Here is a 25,643-nt window from a genome sequence, read left to right as displayed (position 1 = left end):
TCTGTCTCGTTGGACCCTCCGGTCCCGTCTATATCATTGGACCCTCCGGTCCAGTCTATATCACATAGCATACATATATGACAAACACATATACACAAATAACACATAACATATAAGACCCTCCGATCTACTCATGGTTACCACACTAGGTAATGTATAGTGAGAAGACTCACCTCAGATGTCTCGGTAAATCCCTGACTCGGTAGCAATATAGTCTAGCCTCCGCCTAATCACATAAAGTAAGATACGCTCATAAATATAACTCTCGATACTAGACCCAACCCTCTCTTAACATCCTTAGATGGGTAAAAGACAATTTTACCCCTCTCTTGACTCATAGACCCCATTGTTGACCAATCCCTAAAAGTCGACAAAGTCAACGGTCAAACTTTGACTTGACTTGTCGAGTCCACTTGGGCAACTCGACGAGTCTACACGTGGACTCTACTCCTCTGATTCTCTTTTGACTCACTGAGTCACTCACTTAACTCGGCGGGTCACTCTCTAGATTCACAGTCTCGGGACAACTGGACTCGACTCGTCGAGTCTGTTCATGGACTCGACGAGTCGAATTTTGCTCACTTCCAATGGCTTCCTGAGGTCAGATCTGATGCTCTACTCAATAGATCTATCCTTTCTAGTCTCAATAATCACGTAAAGTTCGAAGCTTGATGCCCATGCAAAGGCTCCAAGGTTCTATTTGAAGAAATGACCTCTAATATGGCATCCGAAGTTCATAATCACCATCAATCCACATAAAGCTCAAAGGAGTAAGGTCTCTGGACCTCTATGGATCCAGATCTAACACCATAATACGAAAAGGAACCACATACTCAATCAAAACCATCTACCAAAGTGTCTAGAAAACCCTAACTCTATAAACAATCACCAAAACAGAAGATGGATCGAGATTATACCTCAAATAAGCACTCCTGAGCTCAGAATTCCTCCAAATAGCACCTCCTTCAGCCTCTTCTTGATCTAGATCACCTTCTTCTTGCTAAACCAAAGATAGAAAGATCAAATATGGTCTCTCCTCCTCACAAAAAATTTAGCTCACTTAGGGTTTCTTTTAAGGGACTGGTAGCCGCAATGGGAGGCTATGAGTGCCCTTAAATAGGCTCCAAAACCCGGGATTTAGGGTTTCAATTGCCAACGCAGACTCGGTGAGTCATATGCCTGACTCGTCGAGTCTGGTCACAAAGATTCGCAAAAACTTCCTCACCTACTTGACGAGTCATGGCACCAACTCGTCGAGTCCCTCCTTTTCCTTGAATAAATAAATACAATTAAATCATACCCGAAACTCTGGATGTTACTATCTCACCACCCGAACCAACAAGAACATGAAGATTTAGGGACAAAACTCAAGATCTAGCAACCTATCACGATAAAAATCGAGTCTTAGACATTTAAAAAGGTCCAAAAGAATGCTACAACCAAGGATGAGGGCTTAATTGTTGAATCTTACCTCACTTCTTCTTTTTTCTTCCTTTAGAGGCTTCAAAGGACACTAAAAGGACTTAAATCAAGGAGGAAATGATATTTGGGTTTCTCGGGTCTCAAGGAGGCTGGTGGAGGATGAGGGTGCGCAAACCCTATCCTCCTTATTCCTTTAAATAGGGAGAATAACTCGAAAAATAGGGTTTGGAAATTACCAGCTTCCACATCGTGGCCATATATTGCCACGCCATGGCAACTTAAATTAATCCACAATCTTATCTTGATTTTCCAAGACGTGGTGCCTCCCCCATGATGTGGTGAGCCCTAAAATGCCAAAAAAAATTGAAATGTGAAGTACCTCAGGATCTGGGTGTTACACTAGTGATAACTCTATATGTTTAATGGATGAGATAATTTCATCAGATGAGACTCCTTTAATTCATAGAATCATAACCCATGTAAACTTTGAGAATTCATTAACTATAACCAATGAGTATCTTTTTCTTCTAAGGATTTAAACATGGATTAATTGGTCCAAACTAATCAATATGAAGTATAGAAGAAGAGAGTTGATAGATATGCTTTATTTTGGTCTAAACGAGGTTTGTGCTACTTCCATTTTCACAAGATGCAAAAGTTTATATCTAACTAAATGCATTTTAGGGATTACTATAATAATCTCGTCATTTAACATCTTGGAAATTTTCTTGATGTTTAGAAGAGTTAGACACCTATGCCATAATGAATTAATATATGATTCGGTATATAAGAAAAAGCAATTTTTCATAGCTTTATCAGCTGAAAACTTGTTGATAATATCAATGTCTTGAATTCTCTTGGCCTTGAGAACAACTTTATTTTGAGAATTAATGATATTGCCTTTCTTTTTGTTAAGGTGTACTTCCTAATTAACATCATATAGTTGGCTAATATATATAAGTTTATGTTTCAAACCTTTTACATATGACATATTTGTAAATTTCACAGAGTTTCTTTTTAATGGTACATAAACTATGGTGTGACCTTTACCATTGTCACAAAAAATAAGGGATTGTCCATCTTCTTAGTTCTATGAGACTTGTTTCAATGTCTAAAGAAGTTTTTTCAAAAGATGATAGATCTCGGATGGGTTTACTACATAACGAAAGTTAGACATGGTGTAAGTATGAATTCTCCAACCGATTAATGATGTTTCTTCTCTGTTTTGTCTGATTTTCTTTATTTGTGGAGAAAGTATGAATCATCCTTTCATGAATGTGAAATGGTGGCTCACACTTGAAGTATAGTCTACCGTTGGTGATGTGTCTCTTCCTGATTTGATATTGACCATCGGCTTAATGACTTTAGTTAATGCTTTGAACGTTTCGAAAAATAAAAATAACCACACAAAAATGATTTTCATAACTATTCGTTGGATTATATAAAAATAACAATACAAAAATGATTTTTGTTCGAATAAACCAAGATAAATAAATAAATAAATAAATTTGATTCTTTTATAAAATTTTCATATAGAAGGTAGGTTTGTTGGTAGAAAACACAAGTTTACGGTCAGAAACACAAGTTTACGGTCATCTATGTTGCTTACAAAATCCTATGTTGGTCATTTCTCTATAATGTTTTTCTTTAGCAACATGCTAGTTTTTAATATAATTCATCTTGAAGGTAACAATTTATTTTTTAAAAAATATATTCAAAGAAAGTTGAAAGTAGGTGATGATAAAAGGAAATCATGATTATAATTTGAACTTTAACCAGAAATAATGAGTCTGCCCAACGCTTTGATGTGGGTATTTTATATATGTAGTCAGTGGAAGATAATTTACCATGGAATAATATTAACGACACAAAAAATGCATTCATAATTTATATTTTGGGTGTGTTCGGCAAAAATAGTTGATAGCAAATAGCTTCTGCAGGTAGCGGATAACTTCAAGCTGGTAGAGTTTTGTTAAACGCCACGTGAAGTAGCATTTAGATTTAAAACGTTTTGTTTAAACTAAATGGTAGAAGCTTGTAGTGCCAAACGAGATTTTCTATTCAAAATGGAGTGTTTTGTCAAACGTTAGAAGCTAGAAGCACTCAAACGCTCCATGTCGAACACGTCCTTATACACCTACAAAAAAATCTAACTATAAAATTAGGTATCGTTCAAAATACCGACTTAGTTAGTAATATAGCAAAAGGTATGATATTTTTCATTGTGTGGTTTGCCATATAAATTTTTAACTCTGATAGTATAATCAAACTAATGTTGAGATAAACTAAATTTCACTGAAACTAGTAGGAAACACATGCTATGCATGGGGCAGAAGATGTTTGGTGCAGTCCAACTTTTAGTATTTTTTCACATCATTTTCAACATTTATTACTTTGGTCTCTTCTTTAGATTCATATTGCAGTGTCGAGTAAAGTGACAAAGGTCAAGGGTAGATATGGTATTTAGCCTGATTCTTTAAATTTCTTGATGTGTTTCTTCCCTGACAGGTGTGTGTTGAGGAGTTCAAAGTCGGTGCAGCTGATTCTCACACCTTTCATGATTACCTATACACCGATTTACTTTTTAAGGTAATTAAAAAGAAATGAAAGTAGGATACTACAATATACGCATTAATGAAAGTAAATTTCATCCTAAGAATTGTAATATGAGTATAACTTAATTCAATTATAGTTTGACGTAATAAAATAAGATGTTAAATCAAATTTTGGTTAGTTGTAGTACTTACTCTGCAGTTTATTACCATTTTAATCTTTGAAAATGCAACGATCTACACAAACCCATTAACCGACTTTCCAAGCGGGGGTCTGATTTAATTTTCCCATAGGGAAAGCTAGTAAACTCTACTTTCCTAGAATAATAATAAAAAAAAGGATTAAAGAGCCGACACTCCATTTAATTCCCTTTATGTATGAATTGAAGTCGGTATGATGTAGGTGACCGATACCAAGATCTAGGTTTTGCATCCTAAATTATTAAGTAAATAAGTGTAAAAATCCATATCTATAGAGTAATTGAAGATCATTAACCACTTATAGATCCAAGTACTACCATTAGTACAAAATTTATAGCTGTAAATGAAAGTTTACTATTGAAATCAACCTTTACTCCATAAATTGAAACTGTTTCTGTAACAACTGATATTTTTTCATAGAGGTTTCAATCACATAGTCATGAAAATATAATATAAAACATTGTAAATTCACGAAAATGCAATGAAGTGAACTATACCAATATAAAACTGAACATATTAGATAACATATGAAGAGTGTTTGAAAATGTGTTCGAAACAATCGAATCAATGAAAATAGTAAAGAACATAGAGATCTAAATAAGATACATTTAGCTCAGCTTATGTATGGAGAAAAGTCAAAGGTTATCGAGTAGAAGAGATATTTTGAGAGTGTTTATTCCTCTAACACCTAAGTATCTACCCTATTTATAGGGTACCCAATAGACCAAAAAATAGAAGAACTAGACGTTAAAGGTGAAACTTCTAATATGGCTTATAAACAGATAAGATAACGAAAGTCATTAAATTTTTGCTTTGTATAGGGTCGATTACAAAGACATTACTATCGATTCTCACAACTACTTTCGACTCAATATTATCCCCCTTTATGAGAACATTTGAAGCATCAAGTTAGTGTCTTCAAAATATGTAGCAATTCCTTTCTCATCTCCATATACCAAAGAATGATCTTCAGGATCTCCACCTTGTCTTCGTTATCATTCTCCTTGCAATTGTTGATACAAACCAAAATATTAGAGAAGTGAGAGTTTGTATACCTCTCAATATCATTCACTTGGAAAAGGTTTTCAGCCTTCCCTTCTTGTTTTTCCCTTGAAAAACCACTCCAAAAGGTTAGTGAATAATATCACCATCTTCAAATTCATCTATATTCGATTTCTCTTTCATGACAGACTGAGGTAGCTTTGCAGTTTTGTTGATTACCCTGGCAAGATCTATATTTGTTACAAGAACAAACACATTCCTATTCTCCTCAAATACTTGTAAAGCATCCACATTGCATAAAATAGTTGAAACAATTATGAGATCATTCAGATTCATCAATGGAAAGTCTACCATAGTGAATTAAGATGCCATATTATTCGCCCTCACAATAGAATAATGAAAATTCTGTAACAGGCCTTCAAACAAAACATCAGGCACAATTGACATAACCCGAACTATGTTCAATAACGAGCAAACCACTTCTTCGTTTTTCTTTTTGCATGAAATAGAATCTTCAACCATTTTAATTCATTTTTGTCTTTAAAAATTTCAGCTAGTTTGAATTGAGTAAAAGTAAACATTAGATGATTGATTAGGAAATCAAGTTGATTCAACTTGGAGTTTTCAATGTCGTAGCTTTACTTTGGTATTTTTATAAAATAATCTACCTCATTGATAACAACAATCTCAATCGTTTTAGAATCACCCTTGTTTAGACTAGGTAGATCATTTATTCTTTGATTATAAATGATGTTGATGTATCTTTGTCTCTCCATTTCGATCTATTGTAACCTTTTCTTCTCTTCTGTAGAAGGGTCAACTTGAATACTTTTTCATTTATCTTTTGGATTGGTAGTAGGAATTATTTTGACCATTTTTGAACTCGAACACGCTCCTCCTTCATTGATCGAAATTCCTTTCTTTTTAACTTTTGATAAATCCACATCATCTTGAGAAGGATTCATTGTTGAAGTCAAGACAACTAGCTTCATTGGAATGGATTTAGGGATTTGTGTCAATAAAACCCTTCCCACAAGAACACCTTTATCTTCGACTGTCTCCTTTGAAGAACCAACTCCCATTTGTCCTCTTACGAGATGTGCAGATAATGTGGATCATTTGTTCGTAGTCGAAGAGCCAAATTAAGTATTAGATCCAACTCAATTTTAAAACATGTCTGAATACTTGAAATCATGACAGAAATGGAGTCTGATGAAATTGAAGATTGAGACGAAAGAGCAACTTTCGACAATGTCTCTTGAAAATAAGAAATAGACTTTTCAATTTTCTAAAAAAGTTCCGGATCAGCTTCAAACTTGATCTTGAGATCATGAGAATAATCTTTGTTGAAAGTTGTCAGGTCTTCTACTAATCTGGTTGTAGTATTAGCCACTACATCGACTTTCAAATTCAATGAAACAAAAAAGTTATCAATCTTTTAAACTTCCTTGAAAAGAAAATCATTTAGATCCTTAATCTTCAACTCAATAGATTCTTCTCAAATTTTGTCAATTTTTCATCAATCCTTTTATTACCCTCATTAATTAGAGTTCACTTTCGAGACTCTTGAGACTTTAAAAGACACTCAACCTCTACACCACTAACTAAGGTCTTCCCAATAATATCATTGAAGATGGGAATATTTTACAAAACCTTTAGATGAGAAATCATTTTAAAGATTTTGAATGGATTGGGGATGATCGAAGCAAGTTCTGTTCCAGGTTCTTCATCGAAAAGGTGTCTATTCGTTGGTGTTTTTCTGAACCATTCAGAGGTTATTGTTTTAGTTTAGTGTCTGCATGCCTTCACATTCACAATTCCTTTAAACCATTTTGACCTCAATTCATTTTTTGGGGAGAAAGAAGTTTAATGTGCAACATCATTGATGGTTGCTAACTATTTGTTCGCAAGTCAGTGGTAACATTTTACAAGTTTTTTTTTCTTTTTTTTCTTTTTTTTTTGTTTCAAATATAAAAAATATCCAAAAGATTTTCTTATTTTTGTTTTTGATTTCCAAAACAAAACTCCAAAAAGATTTTCTTATTTTGGTATTTGCTTTTCAAAATCAAAAATCCAAAAAGATTTTCTTATTTTGGTAATTTGATTTTCAAAAACAAAAACCCAAAAAGATTTTCTTGTTTTTATTTCATTAAATTCTTAACAATGCGTGTCTCATTATACTAACGTATTGTTGAGGATCATGTTTAACAATCATAACCAAGGGACATATATTCATTCGAACTGATGTACTAGTTAAGTGTCCCTAGAAGCATACTGATGTATGTTGACCTCACTCCTCATAGACTTTATGTGTTCGAATCCTTAACAAAACTCTCACTATAAACGTTCCTTGCCAATTAGGCTATATATTCACATTAGTCAAAGAGCTATCTTTCTCTTATCATATTGTGTAAATAGATTTCTAGAATGTCTATATATTTCGCATAGGTACAATACGTTCTTATACACAATCTTTTTCACCAAACTTTCTTTCATGATCACACACTACACATCATAGCCTTGACATCACTTGTTGAAACCTACCAGAATGTGGATATTGTAACACTTTGTGTTTATGATCCCGACTCATTCTTCTGTGATGATGGTGAAACCCTAAAATCCTAACTTCCAAGGAATTGATAGTAAAAAATTTTGTTCAAGATTATAACGATACACTTCTTTTAGTACTTATCGATATTGGAAATCATGTTCTATTCGACATGCGTGATCTTGATGAAATGTTCTAAAACCAAGACATTTTTGCCCAACAAGATCCAATTCTTTATTTTTTTTTAATGTGATTTTCATCTGAATATCTATCTAATTTCTGGTTACTACATATAAATAGCCAACCATACTTTTTCATGAATACACTTGTCATCCAAGTAATTTTTTTCAAATGAATCACACTTATGTTAAGTTATGGTGTTGAGCGAAATTGATTTTACCTTTAAAAACTAATAGAAAAGAAGACCTTCGATGCCTATCAATATGTATTCGATTGTATTTCATGGGAAACCACACAAGTAGTTCGTCATCTCTCTTGATGTCGAACGAAGACATATTTGCTTGAGATCCAACCGCTTTCGTATCAAATGCAATTTGATATCACAAAACCTAAATTTTTGTAAATCACTTCTCACTCATTCTTTGGTACACAATGACACTGGAATCCTTAAGGTTTTGGGTAATACCAACTCAAAACCAACATTTTGCAAAGACTAGCATATGATTTCGCTTTTAGATCCCAAAAACAAATGAGCCTTACCTCAATGCGAAAGAATAATGGTCTCTTGGTATCGAAACAACAAGGTGTGCTTGATAACAGTTCAAAATAAGTGGCGGTTCTAATCCGGTTATGAACAACGAAAGATCCAACGTACATGAAGGTTCAATATTTTCATGAGTTTAATGGAAAACGTGATGATCACTTTAATGACGGGGAGATTTTTACGATGACCGGTTAAAAAACCAATGCAATACGTGATAGTGTATTATTGGTAACTGGTTCAAATTCAAAAATACCATCGAGTATATAAGGAATTTGGTGGTATCATTCTCAGACTTTATGCTCTCTTACCAAATTTCCCAATAATTCTCCAAAGTTCATCATCTTCAGCCATTCTTACGAGTTCTTCAATGGCTGCTATCAACAGTCTTATAATCTTTTTTGCAGTCCCTATGTCTTGGCTATTTCTTGCTAGTACTACAACAGTGTTCAACAAAACCACCAAGGTTGTTACCTTCAAATTCACGAATAACAAGATACAAAAGCTTATAAAGAACCATTTTTTCCCCAATCATGAAGTTACATGTTTCAGTTACTTTTTATGAAGTAACTAATGAACAAGTTTTTCATATGTTCAATGAGATGTGTCATTAACTAGTTCAGACTGGAATAAGTCTATTTCACAAATTGAGTTTTCCTTGCATCTGGAGTTTTCTTTTTAATATTGTATTGCGATGCTTGACTGGTCACAATCAAGGGTAGACAAAGTGAAATTGGAATTTTATGTTCTACTTGCTGGAATATACTATGATATTAATATTGATTATGCCACACAACTATAGGGGTAATTTAGCTCAACAATTACTCACACCAACTTGACGAATGGTGTTTCTTGTGCTCGATATTGGAGTTTGATTCTCAAGGAGGTCTATGAACAAGAAGGGATTTTGGTTCCTTTAGATGTCAAAAAAGTTGATTTTTCGACGTTGGCTACTCCAAGACTAGCTGTTGATGATGCAGTTGTCTTTCATAATGTTGCTCGTATTCCTAATGTGATGCTAAGGCGTATTGATCCGAAAAATCCACTCCTTGTTCAATACTTGGCATCCATTGATGTTACTGCATCTTTTGATGTTCTTCCACCAAAAGGGGGTGAGGGTTCTTCGAAAGTGGTTAAAGTAACGAAGAAGAAGAAGTAGGTTGGGAAACCACAACCTGTTCAAGAACCTGTGGTGGAGGAAGTTTCTAAGGAAATTATTCCTTCGGAGACTTGTATTCTAAAGCGAACCAAGACACCAACCAAGAGGCCTCATGATTCTCCAGTCAGGCCGTATATTCAAGAATCTGATATTGAAACAACTGAGCAAACACAGGTTAATTCTTCGCATACTCTTTCTTCACCAAATGGTATCAAAAAGATTAGAAAGCCTCAATTTAACAGAAGAGGTGTATTGTTTAGTAACATTCCTATTCCTGCTTCTCCAGCGGTTAGATTAGTGTCTAAGCCCATAACTATAATTAGTATGGTACTTGACTTGATTTCATGGTCCATTTGGGTTGCATGGCATCGGAACAATTCGATAGGCAAGATGAGAAAAAGGATACTTATGATTTTTATTAATATATTATAAGTTCTAATATATTAATATGAAATCATATTATTTCATTAGTATTGATCAAGAATTAATTTAGTGATCAAAAGGAACTAATTAAATATGGAATCTTATATATATATATATATATATATATATATATATATATATATATATATATATATATATATATATATATATATAGGACGAGCCAAGTTCATTTAGGTTGGGCTAAGCTTTCATGGATAATCCATAGACTGTTTAACCCATGGATCCTATGGATATGAAAGGTCATGGGTATTAGGGTTTATATGAATGTTACCCTAATCTTCCACACTATATAAAGAGGTCCCTAGTTCATGAAATGGCACTAGTGTGTATACACAAGAGGGAAAAACCGATTTGGTTCAAGTATCCTTATTCTCTAGTTATTCCAAGGGTTCTTGGTGTTGTGTGAACCATGTGAGGTGCAACACTTGAGGCACTCAACTCTTAAATGTTCAAGACTTCAAGCTCCATCAAAAAGTATGTCATTCTACTAGATTCTTGTAGTATAGTTGGTTCATAGTATGCTAGTTAGGATGAAACCTTGGAATATTGAATATTTGCATGTATAATAGACAAAACATAGATCCAAGGTTTATAGGGTTGCATGTACACCATAGGAGTGTTAAAATGCTCAAAACCCACCAGTGGTATCAGAGCCAAGGCTTGTTTTCATTTATACTTGATGCAACAACTTAAAAACCAAAAATTCTGGCTTTCTTGGCACTAGACTCGCCAAGTTCATGAAGAAAATCATCCTACTCGTCGAGTAGGTTCATACACTCGCGAGTAGGAGCCCCTGATAGCATATTTTCGAGTTTTAAGGTTGGACTTGGTCTAGAATCATTACCTTATAACTATTTTTTGACTTATAAAACCTTTTTTTGATATGGTAATGATTATGGTAAACCAATTTCAAGGTTGTTATCAAAATTTCAAGTTTTATGTGTGTTTATGTAATTCTTGAAATTGTTGATATGATTGTTCATACACTTATGAGTTTTGGTAGATCATAGGAATTATTTACAAAATTATTTGTTAGTTAATTTTTGATCTAAATGTGTTTTAATGGAGTCCATAATTTTTCCTCAAGTTATGGATTACCAAAAGTCATTTCTTTTAAAGATCCATTAAAATGCATAGGTTATAAAATTGAAGAGTCTTTTTGTTTTATGAACTCCATAACTTGTTCTCATGTTATGGATGTTCAAGAGTCTCTTCATTAAAGTTTTTTTAAAACCTTAATTAAACTCATAAGTTATGAAAATCCGAAATTTTTTGAATAGTTCAAAACTTGCCCTTAAGTTTTGGAATTTGTAAAGTTTCCCCTCATGAATACTTTAAATCCAAGTTAATCCCTTAGGGAAAGGTTATTTGGAAAACAAAAAAACCATAAAAAAACCCTAAAAATCATAAAAATGCATAAAAAATACACATAGAGATCACAAACTTTTTTTTTGACATTTTATAAGAAAAAATCGCAGATTTTGAAAGAAAATCGCTGAAAATAATTTGAAAAAAAAGACTTTTTTTTTACCAAAAAAAATTATTTTTTATTTTTTTTTTCAGCGAATTTTCATAAAAAGCTGCGATTTTTTATAAAAAAAAGTCTTGTGATCTCTAAGTATTTTTTTATGCATTTTTATGATTTTTAGGGTTTTTTGTTTTCCATAGAACCTAAACCTATATATATATATATATATATATATATATATATATATATATATATATATATATATATATATATAAGAAAAAATTCAATCTTACCTTTAGTAGGCCTCATTCACGAAGCCAATCTATAAGGGTAGGTATAAGGTTACTGCCTATAAAATGGCAGTTTAATGAGAGCCCACTCTTACCCACCGCTTCCTTGACTGGTGGAGGGTCGTTAGCCAAACGGGTAGGACAATGACTATAATTCTCCTTCATTATAAGTATAATGATAAATATAAGGTAACTAAACCTTTTATAAATTCCCAATCTTAGTTACTTTAGGAAAATGTAAATTTGATGCTAACCCATGAAATTACACTTTGCACTTTGCTTAAATCGTTAGTGGAGCGTGTGTGGTTAACCGGCACACTAACCTAGACTTAACAAGGTAGGAAAAGGGTAACTTAATATTTATCATAGGATCGATGGAGCGCGTGTGGTTAACCGACAGATCGATTAAGTGATAAATATTAAGGGTACCAAGTATATTTGCATGGTTATTCACAACTTGTTTTCTGATCCTCAACATCCCAATTACAAAACTTGAGAGGGCACAATCGAGATTAAAACATGCCATTGAAAATTTCAATGAATCTTAAAAGATCTAGGAGTTTCAAATCCAATTAAAACCTAATAAATTATTTCATTTTTCATGATGGAAATTGGTGAATCGTCATTCGCCTACCTTCAAATATTTATAGCTTGGATTACGGAATCCCTCTTCCAAGTTATAAATATTGTGTCGAGTCCTAGCTTTAATATATCATATTGGGTATTATATTAAGGACTTAAATCAACTAACTTGAATTTCTCCCATTATAGATGTCTGATTCATACAACTATGATCTTCCCAAATCTCTTGGAACAAGATTTCCTAATGAAGATGATGTTCCATGGTTGTATAATGGAAATCATACTTCTCTTCCTCCACCCTCTCCAATTATTCTCCCTATCCCACAAGTTCTTGAATAGTTCAAGGTCACTCAAGCCCTATTGGAAAGCAAGGTTTATGTGTGATCACATCTTGGAGATGAAGTCACCTATTGACAAGCCGGGAGAGTTGGGTGTCAAAGTCTTGAGAAAGTTGGTTGTTCAATCACTTTCTAAGTCACATAGTGAGTTTCCTTTGGGACTACTATGAAACAGACTATGACATGACCCTTAATGATCGTAACTTTTTGCTTGGTGTTGTTGAATCAACAATGATTTGGAGCACTGATAAAGCAAATTTGATTAGAATATCAACTTTCCAAACTTGCATGGACTTTGACAATTGTAACATTGGATATTCAGAAAAAGCTTTTTCTTACCAATGGAAAGGGATCGACCATAGTCAACTCATTTGACCAAATGGTAAAGAGAAAGGCTAAGTTTGAGATAGTCCCATGTACCATTGCCAAAGGGTCCCTATGTTTCTATTGCCAAAGGAAGGGACATTGGTCGTGAAGCTGCCCTAACTACCTGAAAAATCTGAGAGAAAGTCAAGTCAAAAAATTTGACTCTGCTTTAGGTAAGTCCACTATCTAACTCTGTTAAGTTCCTTATTGATGATTCTTAATAGAAAATGTGACTAGGTTACATTTTGATGTTTGGCAAGATCAAGCAAAGGGAAGGAAACTTAAAGAAAGAGTATGCTGAATTTGATCGTGAAGATGGATTTCAATCTAATGGTTCGAAGATCGGATTCTTGAGCTACTACTTAGGAGTTATTATAGAGTGATAGAAAATATGTAATAGTATAGTTTTCATTTAAAGCTGCATTGTAAGGAAAAAAGTTTTTTCCGCACTTATAAATAAATAAAAATTTATTTTACTTTATTTTATATCACCTTGTAATGACATTTATGGAAAATTGATGTTTGTATGTTTCTAGCAATAATAGAAATATGAATTTGATTCTTTCATTTGAGGTAGTGTCTAAATTTACCAAATAAGGAAATATTCTCATCACCCAAGTTTCAATTGGACTGAAACTTGGAATCGTGCAAGTTGTATGACAAATGAGAATTTTCATCTTTGGAAAATGAAGACTAATTCCTTGTTCACATGTATATGTGGGTCAAGTGAAGGAGTAAGGGATCAAGTACACATTCTTGTATACTGGTCAAGTCCACCACAAAATATCGATAAAACTATTCGTCATGATTTACTAAGGTTTAGTAAATATGGTTATACTTACAAGTTTAAGTATAATTCTGAAGCATTGGAAAAGTTACGATGTATGGCAGAACGAATGAGAAGAATCAAATTTGGCAGAAAGATAAAGGTTTCTCAAATCTGAAAAGATGGGAGAGTACTTTAGTATCATATTTTATGATCATCTTGATGATTGTGAGACCATATCACAATTCATCCTCCAGGGACATCTTAGTGCATTCTTATGGATAAGAAGAGGAGTCGCGAATTATTGAAATGGTTAAATCAAGAAGGTGATACATACTTCGTTCCAAAACAAGTCTTAGAGTCATACTCCAAGATTGTAATTTGAGTGACACATCTTAAAGAAGGTTTATTAACACTTGTCAAATATAAGAGTAAAATGTGTCCTACTCTTTTACATTTGAAATTGGTAAGTTGTGATGTTTTGGATAAAACATAGACCAACTTAGGTCAATTGTGTGAAGTGTTTGTCTTGATAAAAGTCTGCACGATCTCTTGAATATTTGTTTGTCAATGAATGGGTCTTGGCAAGAGAGTCTTATATGTCAAGAGGACAGTGGGAGCCTTAAAGATCCTAAAAGAATTTCAAGATCTAATCAAGAATAAAACCTATCGTTTATCAATACCACACGAAGTTAGGTTTATAACCTATCGCGTTGACATATTCTTATTTCTATGCCCATTCCAGTTAAAGTTGGCGTTGAATATGAGAGCTGAGAGTTCTCAATTGGCTGCATAACAACTTGGAAGCAATGGTAGGCCCTTGTGCTACCAGGTGGCAAGAAGTTAAGATTGCACAAGTTCAATCCATATAAATTTGGATTTGTCACTAACCTAGTCTTGTGATTATGGTTTTGACAAATTCACATGGATAGAAACACATACACCATAAAATCTAAGTGCCATAAGGTTTCTCTTCGATTCATGAAAACGATGGTGAGGAAACGCTTTCACTAAGTTGATTTTAAGTAGATAGCAATTGTGATATTTGCATTCTCAAAGTCGTTAGTGGAGCGTGTGTGGTTAACTAACACACTAACATGGACTTGTGAGGAATGGCAAAGGTTGAAACAATTAAGGCTATGATTACGACATCCCTTTTCATGGTTCTGAAATTGTTTAGACACACATGTGTGCTATATAAGGAAAGGTGTATGATTTTGATAAAGTTTTATCAAAGCATCTCGTATCAGAAGTCTGAACTTTGGTAAGAAAGTCAATAAAGTATTGATTTCTTGAAGTCCTGTTGATTTCTGAGTACATGTCAAAGCTTGTGGGAGCATAAGTGTTATGCTAATAACGATCATGTTAGTGGGAGCATGATAATTATGATAAGTGTTGCAAGTTAGCAATATTAATTATAGAAAACAAAAGTTTCAATTGGGAAAAGTTTTTTTGCTATAGTTAAGGGAGAGGAAATTATACTTCATTTCAGTTCTAAAAAAGCTTAGAATGAGATTTTAATCATCTTTAGTCAAGGTATATATATATATATATATATATATATATATATATATATATATATATATATATATTGCGTTCTCAAAATTCGATTATGATTACGACATCCCTCTTCATAGTTGAATTATGAAAACATGGCAAATAAAAATATTGTAGCAAAATACTGGTCTAGAATCATGTCTTTATGTGAGACATCATGAATTGTGTCCCATATTCTTCAGGTATAGGATCGATTCCATGTGCTATAATACTTATCCTTTCTGAATTTTGTAAATGTATGGGGGCATTAAGAGGGAAAAGGTCTAGAATTGGATATGACTAAAATGATTAATCAGTTATCGAGGATAATCTAAGGTTTACCAAAGATTGGTTGCTCAGGGATAGTTGGAAGTATAATGTTAATTTTAGAAGGACCATATTGACATATTCTGAAAGGAGGCAACTCTTGTTCAGAAGTGATAGCCAAAATTGGAATATGGAAATGTCTCCATGGGTGGAAACTATTCAATTTGTGTAAGATTATAAAACTTAATGCAGGAAGGATGTTCAAAGCAATGTACTTTGAGTATGAGAAATCGTTTTCATGGAGTTGATCTCCATTGGAATACTCTGTAATGTCTGTTGACAAGTCTTTGTGACTTTTTGTATAATCGTTATAGAGGATCAGTGCATATAAGTTTAAAATCTAACAGATTCCAGTAAGTGGCAGGAATTTGGAATTCTTGCATTTGCGGTAAGGATTTGGGATTGTGAAATGAGAATCATTGGAATTATGTTCAATCGTTCTATTCCACAAAGTAAAGATCATAGACAAACATAGTATGCATACTTGGTGTGTGGCATGACTAGTGTACAGAAAACATAGTGTACATGCTTGGCGCATGGGACAACTATTGTTTTAATTCAAGTAATGAGTTGATGAATTTGATACATTATACAATGAATAATGTGTAATCAATATGGTGATAAATAAAAGGTATTCTATTTATATTTATAAGTTCTAAGCATATTGGATTCGATTATTCTTGTGTTTCACTTTGCATGTTTTGACTTCCAGAATAACTAGGTCATTCTTCCTGAATGACTAAGTTATTCAAACCACCCACAGTCGATAATACATTGGAAGTCACTTCTTGCTTGGAGCACATTCTCGATATCATCTACAGGTGCAATTAGAACAGTCAATCTGATAAGAAGATGTTTTCGGATATGCTTCGGTGGTATATTAACTTTCATCAAACTCTACTTGCCATCATACCGATTTTGTTCCAGACTGTGAAGAAGACCACCGCTACTCAACCGATGTGTCTCTCGCCTCAATTGGCGCAAAGGGGGAGATTGTTGAGTCTAAGGGTTGCGCCATTGGGCTTCATTAGTTTAGTCCAATGTATTCACAGCTTGGGCCTGTCCATCCGTGTATTTGATATTAGGGTTTAGTATTTATGGTGCATGCATGCATCATATTATATACGCTTCTTGAATATTTCTTTGATAGCACTGTAACCCTAGCACACCTGTTCAGTAGAAGTTCTTCGTTGAGCTCTTTTGAGGTGTTGTTGTTTTAATCATTCGACATCTGTTTGATTCATTGTGTGTTTGCATTTTGGTTTACCTTCTGATTTATTTGTTAAGAATCTTATCGATCTTAAAATAGTTTTTGACTCATCAACTAGGCTTTGGGACACCAATCGATTCGATTAGGGGGAAGCGGTCAATTAAGAGAAAGGCGGTTGGAAGCATCCAGAGTCGGTAAAGCATCCAACGTTGGTGAAGGATCGTTGGGGATACTACAACCTAGTTTAATTCACATTTATTTTTTCCGATCTTCATACGCTCAACTATTTCTATATGCAAAACAAAAAAAAAATCATTATAATTTGTATTAAGTTGGCACTATCCCTTTCACTTTACATATTCTGAAAAAAAATATATTACATTAATATCCTAACCAAAAATAATTTTATCCATTTTATTTTTTATCATCTTAATCTTAATTACATAACCATATATTTACAAAAAAAAAAATAAACACAGAACTTATACAAACTTCTCATTTTATTACGTATGTATAATTTAATTACATAATAAAAAGTAGTACACATTTATCATAAAAATATAATCAAGACAAAATAGAAAAAATGGTCATTGTTGTATGCAGATTTTCCGAGGTTTGGTCCAAACCTCGACTTTTTTGGTTTCTAGGTCATTTTGGTCTGGTTTGAATGTAGAAATGGTCCCTCGAATTAACTCTCGTTAAATTGTTGATGTTAACCCCACCATATGCCTCCCACGTGAGGGTATTTTTGTCTTTTCAACTTTTAGGGACCATTTTTGCAAATGGAAAAAATCTTATACCCTTTAAATGTTACCCACCGTTGCTATCTTCCCCAACGTCTCTTTTCTTCCACTTCTTCTTCTTGAGCTCTTATAATAACAATGGTGGTTTGTTTTTGTGGAAAGCTTGATGTGGTAAAAACATCATGGAGCCCACTGAATCCTGGAAGGAGATTTTTTGCATGCCCAATGAATGATTTTGTTTGTGGATTAATCCGGTGGCTTGAGTTTCCATTGTGTGCTAGGGATAAAGCCATCATACCTGGTATGCTAAGAAATTTGAATTCAGTGTAGGAATTGTGCAATCAGTTGGTTAGAAGTGTCAATATGTTAGAGGAACAGTGCAACAGACTGATAAGAAGGAACAACATCTTGGTGGCAAATTGCAATGCATTGAAGGATGAATCCTTTTTGATGAACTCGAATTTTTGGGGCAGAGGACATCATGTAGTGTATCACAAAAAAATGTAAAGTAGTGAACAAGCAACAACATCTTCCATTGCATTAATAGTATAATTTTAATTACAAGTGTGTTCTTTCATAATATAAGACAACATAATGAATAATCAAAATAAAAGACGAGTCTTGACTGCTCCGTCTTCACAAAACCTGGTCGTTGTACCTATCTATTTGTGACCTGAGAATACAAGCTATTTTCAAAGCGAGTATCAGCAATTAAGCTGGTGAATTCATAAGTATTAATGTGTCTTTGATTTGTAAAACTGTGAACTAAAGACTTGTAAACATTTGGAGAAAAGTTTGTATAAGTATGAAAATGTTTGTAAGTAATTGTAAACGTTTGAAAACCCTAGAAAATCCCTATGATTCCTACTAGTATAAAAAGTTGTCTTCTACCAAGACCTAACTCTTTTGAAAGTAGCCTTCTACCAAGGCACGACTGCTTAGCCTTCTATCAAGACCCGACTTTACGACTATTATTATTATTATCTAATCTACCTCATCAATTATGTGATTATGACACATGGTAAAGGTATTAATAATATATTAACTGGAGTTTTATCCTTTTGTAATTGTCGTATATACAGTGTAAGTACTGTAGTATTTGTAATAAGTGACTACTTTTGTACTAGTTTGCCTTAATTGAGGGTTAAGGCATAATGTGATGGCTAGATACCATACTAAACACTCCCTGTCAAGAGATTTTAGGAACTAAACGCGACCCATGCATGATTGCAATCCGTGAACATCTACATTACTATGATCATGTATACCCAATATAACTATCACAAAGCATTAGTGATTCATTGGTATAGTTAGATCCTGAACTTGTTCCATGCTATAGCACCTTGTTATGTTTGTTATGTTATCGTGTATTGTAAGTGCATTTATGTAAGCGTATCTATGTAAACGTATTCGTGTAATCGTATCTATCTAAACGTATTCATGTAAGTGTAACTATGTAAACATATTCATGTAACATGTAATGTATTAGTATGGACTCATGAATGAACTGACTCTTGTGTTATTCCTTGTACTTGGAATGGTAAGAAGTATCTCCTAACTATGCCTATTATAGTTACTAGTAATGTACGTGTATCACCGAAAGTATACCTTTGCTACCCAAAGGTACTGAACTGACTATTGGAAATTTTATGTCTATATATGTATACTTGATATATAACTAATATTTAGATGACATTCGAACGAGCAACCGATGCCCTAAGGCCACATCCCATCGAGGAAAAGGAAATAAAGCGAATTAACCATCCTAAGTCCTTTAAACATTATTTATATAACTACACATATCTAGGCATGCATTTGACAATATTAAAGCATAAAAGAAGTTTTTGTAAAACCTTTGAAAGTTTAATACTAAGAATCGATGACTTGATGTCAGTTTATAAAACGTTTGAAAGTATTTTGTTTGATAAGACAGTTTAAGTATAAGGAAAACCTTTGTTAGAAACACATTTGTAACAGAGTTTGAAAGGAAAAATACCGTATTTAAGACAGTTTGATAAAGAGTTTTAAACATGTAAAAACGTTTAAGAAAGTCATTTGAAAAAATCTGTTGGGTAAAACAGTTAGTGTATAGTAAATTCATTTGCATGCTAGTTATTAATCACATGTGATTGATATAACAATTAGCATGATTCAACTTGTATCCCTCCATAAAGAATTTATAAACATTTAGAAACATTTAAAAGGTTAATTAATGGGTATGAACTCACCTACAGCGAGTGGACCGGATGGAAGTGTCGGACAAGTGCTTGGTGTCCAGTGCAGACTTAGATACACACAATGATCCTAATAACATATGAAGACATATGTATATATATATATATATATATATATAGTGATTATAACACTAATTAGACATGTATAAACATCCTAATGTGGGGAAAACACTTTGGTCAAAGTGTTAGGAGGCTATCGGGTTGCAACAAAGGAGTGCAAGGCCATATAAGGGAGTTTATGGTCAATGGACCATGTTTGTTGGAGTTTATGGCCTAGGGGAGTTTACTCCTGGCCATAAACTCTCAATTAGGTCACCAAATGAGGCTTAAAACTATTATAACTTAAGTTGTTAAGTGTTCCAAGGCTTAAACAAGAGGTTGGGTGGGTTTAAGGTCCAAGAATGGACTTGTATGGTGTTTGCTGTCTGGGGACCACTTCCCCATGAGTTTTTGGCTGTAAACTCATGGTATGAGGTACCGAATTGTGTATTGAAGTCCTTAGTTCAATGGTGTAAGGTTCTATGCTAATATCCAAGGCTTACTAAGGTGTAAGGGTGTCATTTGCACCCTTAAAAGGGGTTTATAGCCCAAGAACAAGAACATGTCTTGGCCGTAAACTCCTTGAATATGGTGATTCCCAATGTTTTCTAGGCCTTAAACATGATAAACCTAGTGTACAATGAGTTATAACAAGAATACTTACGATCTAGGAGCTTGAATGGTCGGTTTTGGCCAAGAACACTAGTGTGTGTTCTTGGTGAAACTGGAAGATCTACAAAATGGAATGATTTCACGGATGAAATCATGTAAGATTACTTGTTCATGCAAGATATCAACTAGTTAAGACAATAAACTAACGAGATTTGAAGATCGGGGACGAAGATCGGGATGATAGTTGAGAGGATTTGGGCCAATAGGAGGAAAGGAATGAAATAAATGGCCAGAACTTGACCTTATAGAAGGAGTTTACGGCCCACATAGAGTTGATGGCCGTAAACTCCCATGTGGTGGCCATGAACTCCTGGTCATGGTGTTCCAGACTTGTTCTTTGAGCTATTGATTCAGCAGATAAACCCCGACACTTATTCCTTAAGTTTACAAGGCTCAGAATGCTCAAATAAACTCCTAATTGTGCTAAAAGATAACAACAATGAGTTTGACTTTTAATGAAGTATTTGACTGAACTGGTTGGAAATTTTCGGTTTATCACATCACCCCCCTGTTTGAGGGAGTTTCATCTCGAAATAAGAATTTAGGTAAGGAGTAGGCATGAATAATCGAGCAAGGAGGTGAGGATACTTCCTAATCGATTGGTTCTCACGCTCCCAAGTGAATATGGGTCCTCGGTTGGTATCCCAACGAACCTTCACTAATGGGATGCGGGTTTCTTCATCCGCTTGTCCTCTCGGGTGATGGTCACTATGGTTCTTCCACGAAGGCGTGGCTCTCATTGATCTCGATCTCGTCGAGTGGGATTACGAGAGTCCTGACGGAAAGGTATGTTTTCAAGTTCGAGACGTGAAGGGTAAAATGTACGTTACTGAGTTCGCGGTGTAGGATGGGTTTGTGAGTTACATGACCAATTCTAGCAAGAATCTCGGAGGTCCTAACTATCTTGGATTTAGCTTACCACACTTTTCGAAGTGTATCAAGCCTTCCCAGAGTGAGACTTCCAAAAGGATTTGGCTTCTCACTTGGAATTCCAATGGTTCCCTTTTCTAGCTTCTCTTCCCAGTCAAGGGCCACTCCCTTCTGAGTCAAAGTCGTAAGAGGTTCCGTAATTCGCGATGAGTTCTGGATGAACTCTCGACAGTAGGTCAGCTAGACGTATAATTTGGTGAATTCCCATCGGCGTCTTCGGCGTTGACAAATTCTCAACAGTTTTGATTATTGGAAGTGTCCTCAAGAATTCCCACATCACTAATAGTGTGCTTCAAGAATTTGACTCTTCAATTTCCAAAACTCGTTTTTAGAGAATTTCACGAAGAGTTTCTTTGATCATAATGTTTCCATGGTTTGTTGTAGATGCTCTTTATGATTTCCTTCTTACTACGAGAGTAGATAAGTAAGTCATTTACAAGGACAATGACGAACTGATCCAAGTAAGAATGGTGTACCCTATTCATTAAGTTCATGAATACTACGGGCGTATTGGTCCTATCCGAGGGGTATCACTACGGACTCGTAGTGTCCACATCGAGTTCTGAAGGATGTCCTCGGAACATCCTTTACTAATACTCATAACTAGTGATATTCGGATCTTGGGTCCATTTCTGAAATGCACTTTGTTCCTTGTGGTTGATCAAACAATTCATTTATACGAAGCAAAAGGTAATGATTTATAATGGAAGTCCTGTCGATGTCTGCACCATGAGGACTTCCCAAGGTGTTACCCATCCTAGTACTTCTCCCGCCCACGCACGCTTAACTGCGGAGTTCTGATGGGATCAGGTCCATTAGTGTTGGTATGATCGCACCCGCTGAAGTCTGTCTTTTTGAATAATAAGACCGGAGCTCTCAAAGGTGAGGAGCTTGGTCTTCTCATTCTATTGCTGAGTAGTCGGTAAGCTGTCTTGATGGTTCTTGTATCTCCATGGGCGTTAGACCATAGGGCGATCTGGTTATAGGAGCAATATTGGGTTCTAAGTTTGTTGGCATGACGATGCGAGCACTCATAATCTTGGGCAGTCTGCATCCTGAAGTTCATATTAGAAGTCATACATGGTTCATTGATCGCAGTCTCGTGTATACGAGTCGTATATAATTAAGGTTGAAAAGGTAGTCAAATAAATGATTTTTCTTTAACCTCACATCCCAACGAGGAAAAGATCTAAAGTCGAATCATCAATTCTAAACCTGTAGAACCTTGATTATATACCACCCCTGTGTATACATTCTTCAGCGATAGATCAACCGTAAAGGTCCTTGGTTTGAACTTGACGTACTGTACGAGTGGTACTTCGGGGAGGTTTGCTGAGGTTTATTTGGGAAGGATAAGAAACATGAGGTACTCTATGAATGAGTACTTCGGTGTTCTGGAATGACGGCTTCGCTAGAAAAGGCGATTTTGGAGAAAGAGATGTGCGCACGAAACTGGTATTGTGCGAATCGAATTGACTCAAGTTGTATGATAATATCGGACATACTTGAAAGTAAAGACACTAGATTTGAACATAAAGGCGTTACATAAAAAACACAACAGTGGACTTTTTAACAGAGTTACAGTACTTTAGAGTAATTACAGGAATGCTGCTGCAAACAAGGTATACTACAAAAGGCAAGTATACGCAACACAAGGGTCCCTTAACTGACAGGATCTCGTAAAAGATAAGACTCGATTTGCACTAGTTTTAAACATGTTTTATGGGTCTGTTACAACGAAATGCCTTAATTACATTAACGTGGGTCCGGAGTAGTCTCTCCCGCAGCAGTGATCCTTAGTATTCTCCCGTCTGAGCTGGAGCTCTTTGTTATTGGACAATCCTTCTTGAAGTGCCCTATCACACCGCATTGGTGGCATGACCGGCTAGTACTAGCATTGGTGGCATGACCGGCTACTACTAGGAGGTGAGTTATTATACATGAAAACTTAGCTTATACACGTTATGATATAATCAATACTAGGCGGGTAATAAAATGTGTGATTCTACTCTAGTTTCACATCCCAACGAGGAAAAGAAACTAAATTAGAAGCCTCACATTCTATTGTCTACCAAGTCTTCGTTATATATAAATTGAGAATGTATAAGCGAGGAAAGTCATAATAATAATCTTCTTACGAATCCTTTTTGATGAACTAGAATTTCTATTAAAGGCTACCATTGACCCTAGATGTACTTCGATCGTTCAATTCAAGAGTAAGAGTATGTTCTCGAAGGTTTGACCTACATCCCTATGATGCAGTCCTAATACGGAATAGAAGTATGTTCATGAAGGTTTGACCTACATCCCTATGATGCAGTCCTAGTAAAGAGTAGAAGTAAGTTTGTAGAATGGTCTCAAGACGTTTGTCGTTCAAGTCGAGGTATTATTGGTTGGTGGATAATATGATCCAACCTTTGAAAGAGACATGGAAATCTTTCTGGAGTTAAATTACTATAGTCCAATGACTTGACTAAAGCAAATTTCAGATAGACTCCAATGAAGCTATGATGAAAGTATTTGAACAAGGAGTGACACGGTAGTTAGCCGACCGTCAATAACATCGATGTTTAATATGTAATAAGTTGGGGAAAATTGACCTTGTAGTAGGTCTTACATCACATCTAGAGTAGAAAAGTCTTTGACAGCATAAAGACCTAACTAAAGTACTCAAAGTACAAGGTAGTCACATAGAAAAGTGCTACATAGAACATAGACAGGAACACGATTCCTTAAAACAAAGAAGGAAAGTAAAGCATCTCCTACTGGCGACGGTCACCCCTATGGTGAACCCTTAGTTCAGCTAGTTGATGTTCCATATCAAGTAGGTATCTTTCGTACACCCTCTGACGTACTTGGAGCTCTATGACTTCGGCTCGGGTTTTAGCTAGTGCTTGCAGCAGGGTCTCATGGTTTCTCTCGGATCTCTCACTTGTGTGTTCTAGGCGATTGGTGCGAATAGTATGCATTCTTGCATTGGAATTAACCTCTTCGATATGTTGGAGAGCCGTCCTGCCCTGAATTTCGTTTCAGATAACTCTACGAATCAGGATTGGTAGGACTCTGTCTGCTGAGCTCCCTTCGTTTACGTTGTAGAAGCTTCGGTCTCCATTAAACGGCATAGGTTGATCTTGATCTTCGCTCCATGTTTCCAAGCATTCTACCCAAAGAGGCGTCGAACCATGAAAAGTTGGACGAGGGTTAGGATTTGGAATGGGAGGTACCATGGGTTGGTTCTCAACCTCGGGTTATGAGTTATCATCATCTGAAAGGTCTTCAGCATTGTGATCATTCAAAGGGATTGGATGATCATTCTCGGGTTCTTCTCCAAACCATCCAACATTGCCTTCATTCGTAAGGTACGGGTTGCCATGGGGATGGAGTCCACCCATGTTATCTACGCGAGAATTGGGGTAAGAAATTAATTATTAGACGAACTATCTAGATAATTATTAGATAATATTCATTAGTTACATCACTATTTGTAAAGTGCATACCAGTCATATGTAAGCAGAACAGGAAAGGCCTTCGAATAAGTGACCTTAACTCCAAATTCACAAGGAATAGGCATAACGCAAAAATTTCACAGATTCTAAGTCTATGACATCCTAGTTACATATAACCTTAGTGTATCCACTTAGCAACTATCAACTTAGTAATGAAGAGCCTTTTTAGTTCTCAAGTAAGTAATTATAGTAACACAAAATACTCCTATAGTATTTTAGACTTAGGTTCTGTTATAATGTTCTCATTGTGGTAGTGTTGGTAAGTTTTTAGACTTGTTGACACATCACAAGCATTCTTGGGCATGTGCTAATCACTCCTCGGACCAGCATAGTTGATCAGGCTATGCCACTCATAGGACTGACCATACATCCCCGAGCTTACTTGTGATATTCAACTATCGTAATACTTTTGTTCTTGTCATTGTGACACAGATTTTAGTATGAATGCAAGCACGTATACTTAGTTAAATATTTTATTATTTAAAAGTATAAACTCTTGGTCAGAGTATTCTTAATCCCATTGTATTTATAGTTAGTATATCTTTTATGGGTTGATATACTCAATTCACTATAAACATTGCCCTGAT

The 25,643-nt window shown here is 34.9% G+C and overlaps 1 pseudogene; it reads right to left on the bottom strand.

Moving 5' to 3' along the window:
• Positions 1–22,269: 22,269 nt before the first annotated feature.
• Positions 22,270–22,388, bottom strand: LOC111908046 (5S ribosomal RNA; annotated as a pseudogene).
• Between the last annotated feature and the right edge of the window lie 3,255 nt (positions 22,389–25,643).

Source organism: Lactuca sativa, chromosome 5 (genome assembly GCF_002870075.4).
Source record: "Lactuca sativa cultivar Salinas chromosome 5, Lsat_Salinas_v11, whole genome shotgun sequence".
Lineage (NCBI taxonomy): Eukaryota > Viridiplantae > Streptophyta > Magnoliopsida > Asterales > Asteraceae > Lactuca > Lactuca sativa.
This window is presented reverse-complemented; position numbering and strand designations above follow the sequence as displayed.